Genomic DNA, 13,047 nt, shown 5'->3' on the forward strand with positions numbered 1-13,047 from the left:
GAAGGATTGTTTTAGTCTTGTGACCACAAACACAATTGCCAGTGCTTCCCGCTTTATGTTCGAGTAGTTTTGCTCCTCTGGAGTCAATTTTTTTGATACATATATAACTGGATGTCCTTCTTGCGAAAGAACCACGCCAATGGTTTTTTCAGAGGCGTCAGTAGTAACTGTTGCTCCTTTTTGTAGACTATGTGGTTGTACTAGTGGGTTAGCACATAATTCATTTTTTATGTCTTCAAAGGTTTTTTGTTGCATTTTGCCCCATGAGAAATCGCTATTTCTCATGTTTTTTAAGGGTAGCAATTTTGTTGCAAAATCAGGAATCATTCTGCCATAAAAATTAGCTAGCCCAACAAACGATTCGAGTTGTTTATTGTTAGTTGGTGCTTTTGCATTTTTTATTTTTTCAACATGTTTGGGATCTGGTGCTATTCCCTCCTTTGAAATGGAGTATCCCAAAAAGCTAACGCTATCGACTGGTTTTGAGTTAGATTTTTTCTCATTAATAGTAAATTTTTTCTCACGTAGTCGACTCTTGACTTCACGCATTTTCTTGTCGAACTGCTCCTTGATAGTTCCATACACCAATACATCGCCTTGAAAGATCAGAGCACCTTTGATTCCTTTGAGTGTTGATTCCATGCAATTCTGGAAGATTGAAGAAGAGTTTTTCAATCCCTGAGGTAGTCGGCACATCTTGAACAATCCTTGAGATGTGTTGATTGTGCATATATCTTTTGCTTCATCGTCAAGTTCAATTTGATAGTAGGCATCTGAGAGGTCAATTCTGCCAAAGTATGAGGCCCCATGTAGGTTGTGGAAGATCGTCTCCATTTCTGTTATTGGTAGTCCTCGTCCATGACCTTGCCATTGATGTGCACTTTCAAGTCCACGCAAAGTCTGAGTTCTCCCCTCTTCTTTCTCCGCCACACCACTGGAGATGTATTAGTGACTCCTCCTGGCTGTACCGGTTCAAGAATGCCTTGTCTGACCATTTGTTCCAGCTTCTCTGTGACCTTGTCTTGAAGAGGCAGAGGTATTTTTCTGGCTTTGCAGAACATTGGCTATGTTCTTGGTATCGGCTTCAAATGAGCTTTGTAACCCTTCACAGCGGGTAGGTGCCCGGCTGTGATGTTGTTCACACCGTGCTTGGGTAGAAAGTCCCTACCAAGTAGTCCAAATTCTTTATCAGACTGCACAACTGCTAGTTGTTTTTGCGTGAGCTTGCTTCCGTTCCACTCAACGTCACAAGTAAGTGATCCCAGAAGCGTTAATTGATGACCATCATAAGCTTCGAGATGTCTTATTTTACTATCCAACTGAGGTTTACCAAGCTCAGTCCATATTTTTGATGATATCACTGTGCTATCTGCACCTGTGTCTACCTGCATTTTATTTGCAGTTATTTATTGAGATATATTTCCATGTCACAGACATGCTAAATATTTGTTCTTTAGTATAAAACATTCCCATCTCCGATGCTGGAGCCGCTTGCTCCGAAGAAACTTTTTCTTCTTCGCAAAAGTTATTCTGTTTATTGTACTTACCTGAATTTGGTTGGGGTTTGCTTCTACACATTTTTGAGAAGTGTCCCACCTTTTCACGGGTGTTCCATTTTTTACTTAGCGCTGGACAGGGTCTACTAGAGTGTGGCTTACCTCCACACCTAGTGCACATGTTGTTTTTTTAGCCGTAATTTTTTCATTTGGTTTTCGAAAGGTCTTTTTGAAGTTGAACTCAACTTCTTCTTTCACATTAAAGGTCTTATTACCTGATGAAGAACTTGCAAAAGCCCTTGCTTGACTTCTGAACTGTAAGCTCTAGGTCATTTCAGTAACCGACATTGCTGGTTTTGCTTTAATACCGTCTAGTAGTTTTAATTCAGGGTCCCTCAAACCTGAGATAAACTTTGTTTTTACCAACTCCTCTTTGGGGATGGCCAGTGTTTTCAGTTTTTTGAAGTCACAATAGCGTGCTTCTTCTCTAAGACGTGCAAAGAAGTCGTCGTCTGATTCCCCTACACCTTGTATTACGGACAGAAATTTAGCCCTTTCTGCAGTTACAACTCCCTCTTTAGGAGAAATATAATTTTGAATCGCCAATCTGATGTCTTTATACGGAGTGTCTATTAAATTCCTAGGACTCATTAGGCTCCTAAGTTTAATTATTGCATCTTGCCCGCACATACTAAGAAAGCAATTGGTTACCTGTAGGTCCTGTACAGTACCATCTTTGTTGACCTTGTCCTCTTTCTTTTCTGCGCGACATTTCGCCACAAAAGACATAATCCACGCAGTAGCTGATTCTGCATTCTGTAGATCCAAAATTTGTTTGTCTGTAGCTGGTCTGGACACCATTGTCGTGGTCGATAACACGGGTCAAAGAATTCAAATAAGTTGAATTTTAAATTAAATTTTGATCTGAAAATATACAAAAATTAGCTTGTATTTATAGTAGTTATCTATGCGAAAATATACAGAGAAAATTTAGATTAGCTAAAAAATATTTTACATGATTGACATGTGAATAGATCTTAACTCCGAATCCCGGAGGTGATTTTCTGTTTTCATCAACATTTCATGAGAATCATATATGGCTCGGGTACAATCGAGTTCATTAGTTGGAGATCAGTGGATGTTAAAATCAGGTTTCTGTTGGTGGGAGAATTTACTTCTGACATATTATTGATAGGGGTCAATAAGTTAATGATAGCGCAAAAACAAAATTAGAATTGAGTTTAGTTTTGTGGCCATTACTTATCGACACAGCAATAAAGTTCGTCAGGTAAGTTCTTCTTTCGTTCTTTGAAACTTTAATAAAGAAAACCTCTAAGTTTCTTGATGTTTCTTTGAAACCATCACATTTTACAGTTTCGGCAAAAAATAAAAATCCTCTTTACGGAGTTGATGAGTAATAATTTTGGCCTGAATAAACATTTGACCAGAAATTATATAACAAAAGGAATTTTAGAGAAATATCAAATTTGAATTTGTTCAGAAATACGTTGATTGGTTAATTGAGTGAAGCTCAATTTCAACATTTATAGAAAATTTGTGAAATAACAATCTTCGCTTAAAGTTTTTCGAATTTAACAAATTTCGCTCTCCAAATTTTTTCTGCTCTCAGTCTAATATTTTTTCATTTGACTGCACATTCAGCGCTAACGTTCAGCGCTAACGTTCAGCGTACGCACGTTTTTCCGTTGTAATTTCTTTTGGTTAAAGTAGTTTGTTGTTGTAAGTAGATCAAGTTTTCTGCAGAGTCAAAATATTTGAAGATTTTCGCATTTTTTGTTTACCTCTTAACTACGAACCCGAAAATTAAAAAAAAACACAAATTCCATTAGACGTCATGGGAACTTTCAAGATTGTGACTGAAAACTAACCAACAATCGCCATGTAACATAACAAAGTATTAATCAGTCAAACTTTAATCATTTTTCGTTCTTCCTTTCAGTTCAAAAAGCAAAGCTTCATTAGCAATACAAAATTGAAATTAATCTGATATATTGAGTTTCGTTTTTGTCGTGTTATTTTTGCTTTTAGGGAACTGCTCCACACTCTGAAAGTTCATTTTTACTCTGGGAAAAGGACATTAAACGTTCATCTCTGGACCTCCATTTGTGATGAAAGAAGTCCAAAATACCCAAAAGCAGTCGTGACTTTGGCATTAGCCGAAACATTTTTAGACAAGCCATTTCAGAAGTCTGCTCCGAACTATCTTCAGGAACTCCCCCCCCCGTTCCCGTTGGATTACGATTGTAGTACTTCCATAATTGATACTTGTTGATAATAAATTGGTCCGCATCTATAATGGTATGTAATAATTGTAATATTCCACCTCTTATCAGGCGATGAAAGCCATAATTATAAATGCAAAAACAATCACTAGTTTCACAGAGGCAAATGCAAAGGCAAAATCAGTACTAAAAGTCTCATTACACGCCTAATGTCATTGATTATGCAGAGCTATGGTCATGCCACTTTTTAACCTTGTCAGTCTGAATTCAAGTCCTGGCCAAGACTTGGCTATTAAGTTCAAATTTAGCCTTTTATTTAGACTTGCCCAGTAGGTCGAAACTTGATAAACCTTGATAAGAAACATGACCTGAAAAACGAAAATGTGAATAGTACTGGATAAAACAAGGGATTCAACCACCAGTAAAATTTGTCCCTTTCTCCTAACGCTAATCGCGCATGTCGAATCGGGCCAAATTTTACTGTTTGTTGAATCCCTTGTTTTATCCACTACTATATATTAGCTCTATATTCACTTCTTTTATATTTTAAATCTATCATTTCTTGTCTCACTTAGTGCAAACCACTAGTACAGAGTTAAGCTGGTAATTAACTGTTATCAGACGGATCCGTGAAGCGGTTTCACCGATAGTTCGGGTTCTATCCTCACTGACTCCAGTGGACGTCCCCAGATAGTAGTATAAAACTAATCAGTGAAACTGCTTCGCAGATGAGACCGTGTAAAAAAGCACGTAAAACCAACTTGCGAAAAAACTTGAACAAAAATTGAAAGAAATATTTAAATAATAAAAATTTTCATATATCCCCCCTAATCAATATTTAATCAATCTAAAACTAAAACTTCCTGTCTCACTTGGCGTAGTGGTTAAATCATCGAGTCTAGTTAAGTTGCCTTAGCAAACGGAAGGTTGGGGGTTCCTTCCTCACTGACTCCAGTGAACGTCCCCCGACTCTGATGAAATACTTCAAAACTAAGTGAGATAAAAAAAACCAAATTCACAGTTCTTAAAAAGGATAATCCCTGCTGTGAGACTGTATATGGGACACACTGTGATGGGTATACAGTCAAAAACACTGAGATCGGTGGAAACACAGTGATTAGTGTTTTTCTATGTCTTCTTGAATATTATACTTATAAACATGCTCTCCGAATTGATTTCTAGTATGACCATATCTATATCTATGAAGATAAATACATAGTCTACATTTCCTATTTCTAAATTTATATAATGATATATGTTTATAAACATTACACATACTACACGTTAGATATTGATCAGGATCAGAATAATTATATCCCAAATATTCTATATAATCTTTCACTTTAACCATATTTTTACAAACATAACAAGAATATTCTAATTCTTTACAATTATTACAACATTCTTTCCAAGGTTTATTTATACACTTTTTGCATTTCATTTTCATTTTTCGAAATATTATTTTTTGATTATTTCCCTAAAAAAAGACATCATGTCTCAATCAACTAATACTAGTGTCATAAACTTCTGCGATGTCTGTAATCTATCCTTTGAATCAAAGAAGGCTTTATACAGGCATCAATCATACGATCTCAAACATAAGGAATTATTGGAGAAAATGTTTGAGTCTGAAGAAGAGGAAATCTCGGAGAGGGTGTATAAATTGGATGAAGATGATTATATTATTAAAACTAAACCAGCCACCAAACCTAAAACTAAAACTGAAGAGGATATCTACACCAGAATTAAATCGGCGAAGCCGTTTCACGGATATGAATGTAAAGAATGTCATGAAGAATTTAGAAGTAAAGTAGCTCTAACTGCTCATTCATATAGTCACAATCGCATGTATCTAGAAAACACAGAAAACTTCGATATAAACTCAAATCAGAACATGAGAGAATTTTATATTACTGATAAAGGTGGGAATTACATTGAAGATATAGATGAAGCAACTAATTACTCTTTAGAAGAAATTAAAAACTGTTACCAGTTTCGTAAAGTTAAGAGTTTTAAATATAAGATCACAGCTGAATGTGGTTATAAGAAGAGAACCAAAGAAGAAGTCAAAACTACTAAAATATTTTTCAATACTGATTATATTAATAATAATGCAATCCGCGAAGCGGTTTCACCGATATATGAATATGGTGACTTCAATCGGTGGCTAGATTTCGAAAAGGAAATATATGAACGTTATGGTTATGATTTTGAGTTTCTTGGAATAAGAAGTATTCAGTTAAACATTGAACCAACTAAAGCATCTATTGGTAGTTATATAGATTTACCTCCAGATCTCAAAAACTCTAAATCGATATTAAATATACGTAGTTATAAATACAATTGCTTACAACTAACTATAACTGCTTGGCTACATCCCGCCCCACACCATGCAACTCGAGAAAGTAAATATGTAGATAAACTAATTGAACCAAGACAACAACATGAAGATGATTTTGCTTAAATAATAAGAATACAGAAATTGTATAGTATTAATATTTGGGTATACACACCTTGTGGTACTGGTAAAATAGAATTGTTTAAACAAGTGGATGATTTTAATAAAGATAGAAAAGATGTAAGAATACTAGTTTGGAGTAATGGTCAAATAGAACACTGTGCCCTAATAAAAAATATAGAAACCTTGTTAGAACGACCAAATAAAAACAACATTAAATATTATTATTGCGATAGGTGTACCTATTGGTTTAACTCACAAATTAAATATGATAAACACGAATGCAGCACCTCATTCAAACCAGCGATTGTTTGTCCTAAGAAAAAACATATTAGTTTTGTAAATGAACACAAACGTCAGAATATAAAAAAAAAATAACTGCCGATATAGAATGTTGCATTGTTGATCCGCGAAGCGGTTTCACCGATGTCTCAACTAATGATTTAAAAAATGTAATAGCTGAACATATTCTAATAGCTGTGGGTTACACCTGGCAAGGTAACTTCAAGCACTACTTCGGTCTAGGCTGCATCAAAAGATTTGCTAGAGATCTGTTAGAACTATAAACTGAGAATAACTTCAATTATAATGAAAAGATGATATTCACAGAAGAAGATAAATTATATCATGAAACTAACAGCACTTGTCATATCTGCAGCAAAACATGTATTAATGAAGTAAGAGATCATTGTTATGAAACTGGTAAATATAGAGGACCAGCATGTAAAATATGTAATCTAAGATACAAACAACAACACTTCATTCCAGTAAAAATCCATAATGGCTCTGGCTATGACTTCAACCTACTATACAGTGAACTCTTTAAACAGAAAAATGATAAAAGAAAAGTAGATAACATACCACTAGCTGCTGGTAAATCTAAGATGTTTAGCATTGTTTGTCTCAAATTCTTAGACAGTTATAACTTCTTAGCTATGCATCTAGATCAAATGGCAAAGATATACGGATGTAAAACTAAAACATTATATCCATATGAATACTTTGGTTTGGATGATTATGACAGCGAAGCTGCCAATGGTAGCAAAGCTACCTACCAAGAAAATATAGGTAATCTAAAAATAGAACACTTCAAATCCTCACTACATAATAAAATACTAACACAAGAAGAAGTAGATAACTCCAATAATGAAAACAGTCATGAAACTGGAAAAGATCTAACTATAGAGTTTTTACAAAACGATGTGGAAATATTAGACTATTGCATGATTGAATATTTTAAACTAAGTATGAAAGAATTTAAGCTCAATCCACTACATTACGTTAGTCTCCGGGGTTATAGTTTTGATTGTTGGTTAATGTCAAGCGGTGTAACATTAGATACATTACAAGATAAACAAATGCTAGATGATTTTGTTCGAGCAAAGCGAGGTCGTATATGCGGAATAATGGGTGATAGATATATAAATAATCAGGGAACCCGCTTCGCAGATAGTAATACTAATACTAATGCTAATATTAATGATAATACTAATACTAATAATAATACTAATACTAATACTAATACTAATACTAATACTAATACTAATACTAATACTAATACTAATACTATTACTAATACTAATACTAATACTAATACTAGTACTAATACTAATACTAATCAGGGAACCTGCTTCGCAGATACTAATGATAAAATTATTAATAGAAATATATGGTACATAGACGCAAACAACCTATATGGTTATGCAATGATGCAAAAGTTACCTTATAAGGATTTTGAGTTTATTACTAGTACTACTCTAGATCCGCGAAGCGGTTTCCTCGATGTAATATTGAATACTCCAGATGATAGTGATCATGGTTACTATATAGTTTGTGATATTGATTATACTAATGAATGTAAAGAGAGAACAGAACAGTTAGCACTAATGCCTAATAAAAGAAAGATAAATGATAATGAATTGGGATATCAAGAAAGAGAGAAAAGTAAAGCAAGATCAGGGACACTGCTTCACAGATCATTGAAATTAATCTTAGACCAAAACAACAAAACAAAATATATGCTTCATTATAGGATGTTAAAGTTCTATGTTAAGATGGGAGTAAAAGTAACAAAAATCCAGAGAGTAATTAAATTTAAACAAGATTATATATGTAGCGATTATATACAAAACAGTACAAATAAAAGAGCAACAGGTAAAACTGAAGCAGAGAAGGATGTAAGGAAATTAATGAATAACTCCCTATATGGAAGAATGTGCATGAATCCCCTACACTTCCTTCAAAGCAAGTTCTTGCATGATGAAGAAAAGTTAATGAAAAGTGTAAGTAAACCAACATTTAAGAATATAACTAGATATAGAGATTATAGCCAAATAGAATATATAAAGAAAAAAATAGAATATGATCCTCCAGTATATGTAGGTGTTACTATCTTAGAATTAAGTAAATTACACATGTATGATGTATTCTATAATATTCTACAACCATCCCTCAAAGATCTAACACTTCACTATATGGATACGGACAGTTTCGTATTAAGTTATAGTGAAGGTAAAGTTAGTGATGAGCATATGGACTTAAGTAATCTAGACATACCTATAAAAACTAATAATAAAGTCGCCGGCAAGTTTAAGCACGAGCTGGGAAGTAGGATTATTGAGGAATTTATAGTATTATCCCCCAAAACATACAGCTTCAAAAATTATCCAAAAAACACTAAAGAAAAAGGATTAAAGAAGCATAATAATGCTAGGCACATAGATTTTTATGATGCATTAATGAATAATACACGGAGAACAGTAGATGAATGTAGAATACATGAAGTTGGTGATAATATGACAACAACAAAAACAAGTAAGATTAGTCTAGACACATTTGATGATAAAAGATTTTATATAAGTAAAATTAAAAGCTATCCTCATATTGAGAATCTATATCTATTCAAAAGAAATTTAATAAAAAAGATCAACCAAGCATCAGTGAACGAGCAAAGCCCGTGGTTTACCAAACTGCTTCGTAGATCATTAGATGGAGACAAAGACCTACTGGTTAATAATTTTCTAGAACTAACCATTAATGATGATAGAAAGTTAATTGAAGTTGCTATTATATTATATAATGAGCTTTGCTAATTTTTATAACAAATAATTATTGACCTAATTCATTCATTACATCCATAGGGTTGGTAGTTAGTATATCATAAATCATTATCTGAGCCATATATTTTTCCATAGTGTCTCCCATGATTGTATTCTTATGTAGTGTAGCTCCAGCTATTATATTTTTATTATATTCTAGAAATTTTATTACCTTCCCAGCCCCATCTACATATTTAGAATAAGTTGAAATTATTGAATCATCATGATTCGGTTCCTTAATATGATCAATAAGCTCATCTATAGTATTACAACGTCTTTTACAAGCTAAATATCTTTTTAGATTAAGAGAGAAGCTGTTTTCATTATCCATTTTTTAGTCTTATTATAATTTTTCAATACATATAAAATGACTAAACTAGATAAACTTATAGAACTAAACAATCTAGAAAAACAAAACAGAAGAAATAGATTAGAAGATAAATTAAAACAACAAGAATATTATGGTGAAATAGAATAGTTATTTGATCCTCTAACCAAAACTATCAGTGAAACTGCTTCGCAGATAAACACAAACAATGAACGGAATCTATCATTAAGTGAACAAACATTAAGAGCAATAGATTGGCAAAATCAAGAGTTAGATGAACAAACTAAGATGATTGGTGAAACTGCTTCGCAGATCGAGCAAGCTGGTTCCCAGTTTATTGAAACTGCTTCCAAGATGGGTGAAACTGCTTCGCAGATTGGTGAAACGTTAAAGGGGACCATAAAGCAAGCTCAAGATATAGCACCAGTTTATGTTGATACAAAAACAGCTAAACTTCTTCATGACATGGGGGCCCAAACTAATCCTCAATTAAAATTAGAACTCGTAGATTTACCTAGTAGGAGATATAAAATGAATGGTGTTTATATAACTCTAGAGCAAGGTGCATTTTTAGTTAGGGATAATGTATATGGGTTTTCAGAAGGATTTACTGATTTTCTTACTAAATCAAATGTGACATATGATGATAAGGTTGAGGAAGATGAAAACAAAATTAAAAGGTTTTTAAAGGATATTAGATATGATTTTGGAAAAGGGGATAAGAAAAGCGCTAGATATAGAACAATAAAACGTATAATGGAGGTAAGAGATGATATATTTGGCAGGGGATTAAATGGCAACCCAAATATTTTAGTAGAAAGACTAGCATTATTAATACTAGAAACAAAAGCTGGTCATGATGGATTATATGATGAAATGCTAGATATATCTAAGCAACTATGATCCATGAATATTATTAATCAAGACCAACTAGACAATTTTATTTTTAACTATGGTAAATGAATAATGATGAAAAAACAACCACAACAACTAGCTAAAGAAGTAATTAGTCCTCAAATAACAAAGTTTAAAAGACAAAGAATAATACCACTATATAAAGATGAAACATGGTCAGCTGATTTAATTGATAAGTCACCTCTAAGTAAATACAATAATAATTATAAGTTTATATTAACAGTTATAGATATATTCACAAAATATGCATGGGCTATTCCTTTTAGGAATAAATCTGGTTTATCTATATCTAATGGTTTTAAAACAATCCTATCAGAAGGACGAAAACCAGAAAAGTTATGGGTAGATAGAGGTAGTGAGTTTTACAATAAAACTTTTAAATCTTTACATAAAGAATATGGAACCGGCAAAGCCGTTTCAGGGATAGAGCTATATTCTACTTATAGTGATTTAAAGGCTGTGTTTACAGAGAGATTTAATAAAACATTATTACACATAATAAATTAACAAATGTTCATCAATGGAGATGGTAATTGGGTAAATATAATAAATGATGCTGTTGTAACATATAACAATAACATTCACTCAACAATTAATATGACACCAGTTGATGCTTCTAATAATCCTGATAAAGTTAAATACACTTTTAGTTTTAAGAATATTAAGGGTAAACTTAACGTTGGTGATTATGTTAGAAATGTAGATAAACGTAATATCTTCTCTAAAGGTTACACTTCTAATTGGAATAGAGAAATGTTTAAAGTGAATGAAGTTCTAAAAACACATCCACCAACATATAAAATCGAAGATATTAATGGAGAGATAATAGAAGGCGAATATAATGAACATGAACTATTGAAATCTGAGTTTGATTTTGAATCTAATAATAAAGTTTCAGAATCATTAAATATAGACCTGCGGTCAGCTACGAAGTAGATATTTTTTAATATAAATAATGACAAGAAACAGATTCAATCAAGCGAAACATCATATAGGGAATGGAAACAACTTAACACAAAGTAATGCTCGTGGGTTATTCCTAGAAGATAATGATAATATTAACATGAAGGATACATATAAAATTACAAATGTTCATCCTCCCACAGATGAAAAAGATGTTGTTAATAAAGAGTATTGTGGCAATAACTTATTATCCTCTTCTAATAAAATAGACATATTAAGTAAAAACATAACTGAACTAAGAAAAGGTGACTTTGATAAAGTTACAACTAAAACATTACAACTAAATGAAACACAAGTTATTGAAGAACTAATTAATGAGTTTATTGAATCAAAAAATGAAGTCAGAAATACTGTTAAGTTTTGTAATAAAGTTGCTGCAGATACTATCTCTAAATATAATCAATTAAAGCAAGATTTTGATAATAATAAATTTAATCAGAATATAACTAGCATACACTTAGATGAAATGTTTACTAACGGTCTGAGAGAAATGAAAGAATACAATAAATCTCTTAGAGGTGTTATAGTACAATATATAATTGCTATACTTTTACAAAGTAAGTTACTTGTAATGAAAGAAATAGAAAGAGTTTTTACTAATGAAAATAAGCAAATCAATGACCAATCCAACAGCACCGAGTGAGAGATTACTATATCCAGATTTGTCATCAGTATCAGAAAGACTGATAAACGAAAAGATTCAAGCTAATAATAAATTAAACAACAATATTAACATTATAGAAGATATTATGGTATATATAAAGATGAAACATAGTCAGCTGATTTAGTTGTTAAGTCATCCCTAAGTAAATACAATAATAATTATAAGTTTATATTAACAGCTTTAGATATATTCCCAAAATATGCATGGGCTATTCCTTTAAAGAATAAATCTGGTTTATCTATAACTAATGGTTTTAAAACAATCCTATCAGAAGGACGAAAACCAGAAAAGTTATGGGTAGATAGAGGTAGTGGGTTTTACAATAAAACCTTTAAATCTTTACTTAAAGAATATGGAACCGGCAAAGCCGCTTCATGGATAGAGCTATATTTTACTTATAGTGATTTGAAGGCTGTGTTTATAGAGAGATTTAATAGAACATTATTACACATAATAAATAAACCAATGTTCATCAATGGAGATGGTAATTGGGTAAATATATTAAATGATGCTGTTGTAACATATAACAATAACATTCACTCAACAATTAATATGACATCAGTTGATGCTTCTAATAATCCTGATAAAGTTATATACACATTTAGTTTTAGGAATATTAAGGGCGAACTTAACGTTGGTGATTATGTTAGAAATGTAGATAAACGTAATATCTTCTCTAAAGGTTACACTTCTAATTGGAATAGAGAATTGTTTAAAGTGAATGAAGTTCCAAAAACACATCCACCAACATATAAAATAGAAGATATTAATGGAGAGATAATAGAAGGCAAATAATATGAACAGGAACTATTGAAATCTGAATTTGATTTTGAAGCTAATAATTAAATTTTAGAATCATTAAATATAGACCTGCGGTCAGCT

At 32.3% G+C, this 13,047-nt stretch overlaps 1 protein-coding gene across 1 annotated transcript in view; it reads left to right on the forward strand.

Annotated features, from left to right (window-relative positions):
• Positions 1-13,047, forward strand: part of LOC142342990 (uncharacterized) — a 45,275-nt gene that overhangs the window by 14,837 nt on the left and 17,391 nt on the right. The window contains exon 3 of the mRNA XM_075394671.1: positions 3,546-3,704. The gene's annotated coding sequence lies outside the window, so the exon portion shown is untranslated. The remainder of the gene's footprint in view (positions 1-3,545; positions 3,705-13,047) is intronic.

The sequence above is a fragment of the Convolutriloba macropyga genome, chromosome 7 (assembly GCF_964194025.1).
Source record: "Convolutriloba macropyga chromosome 7, txConMacr16.3, whole genome shotgun sequence".
Lineage (NCBI taxonomy): Eukaryota > Metazoa > Xenacoelomorpha > Acoela > Convolutidae > Convolutriloba > Convolutriloba macropyga.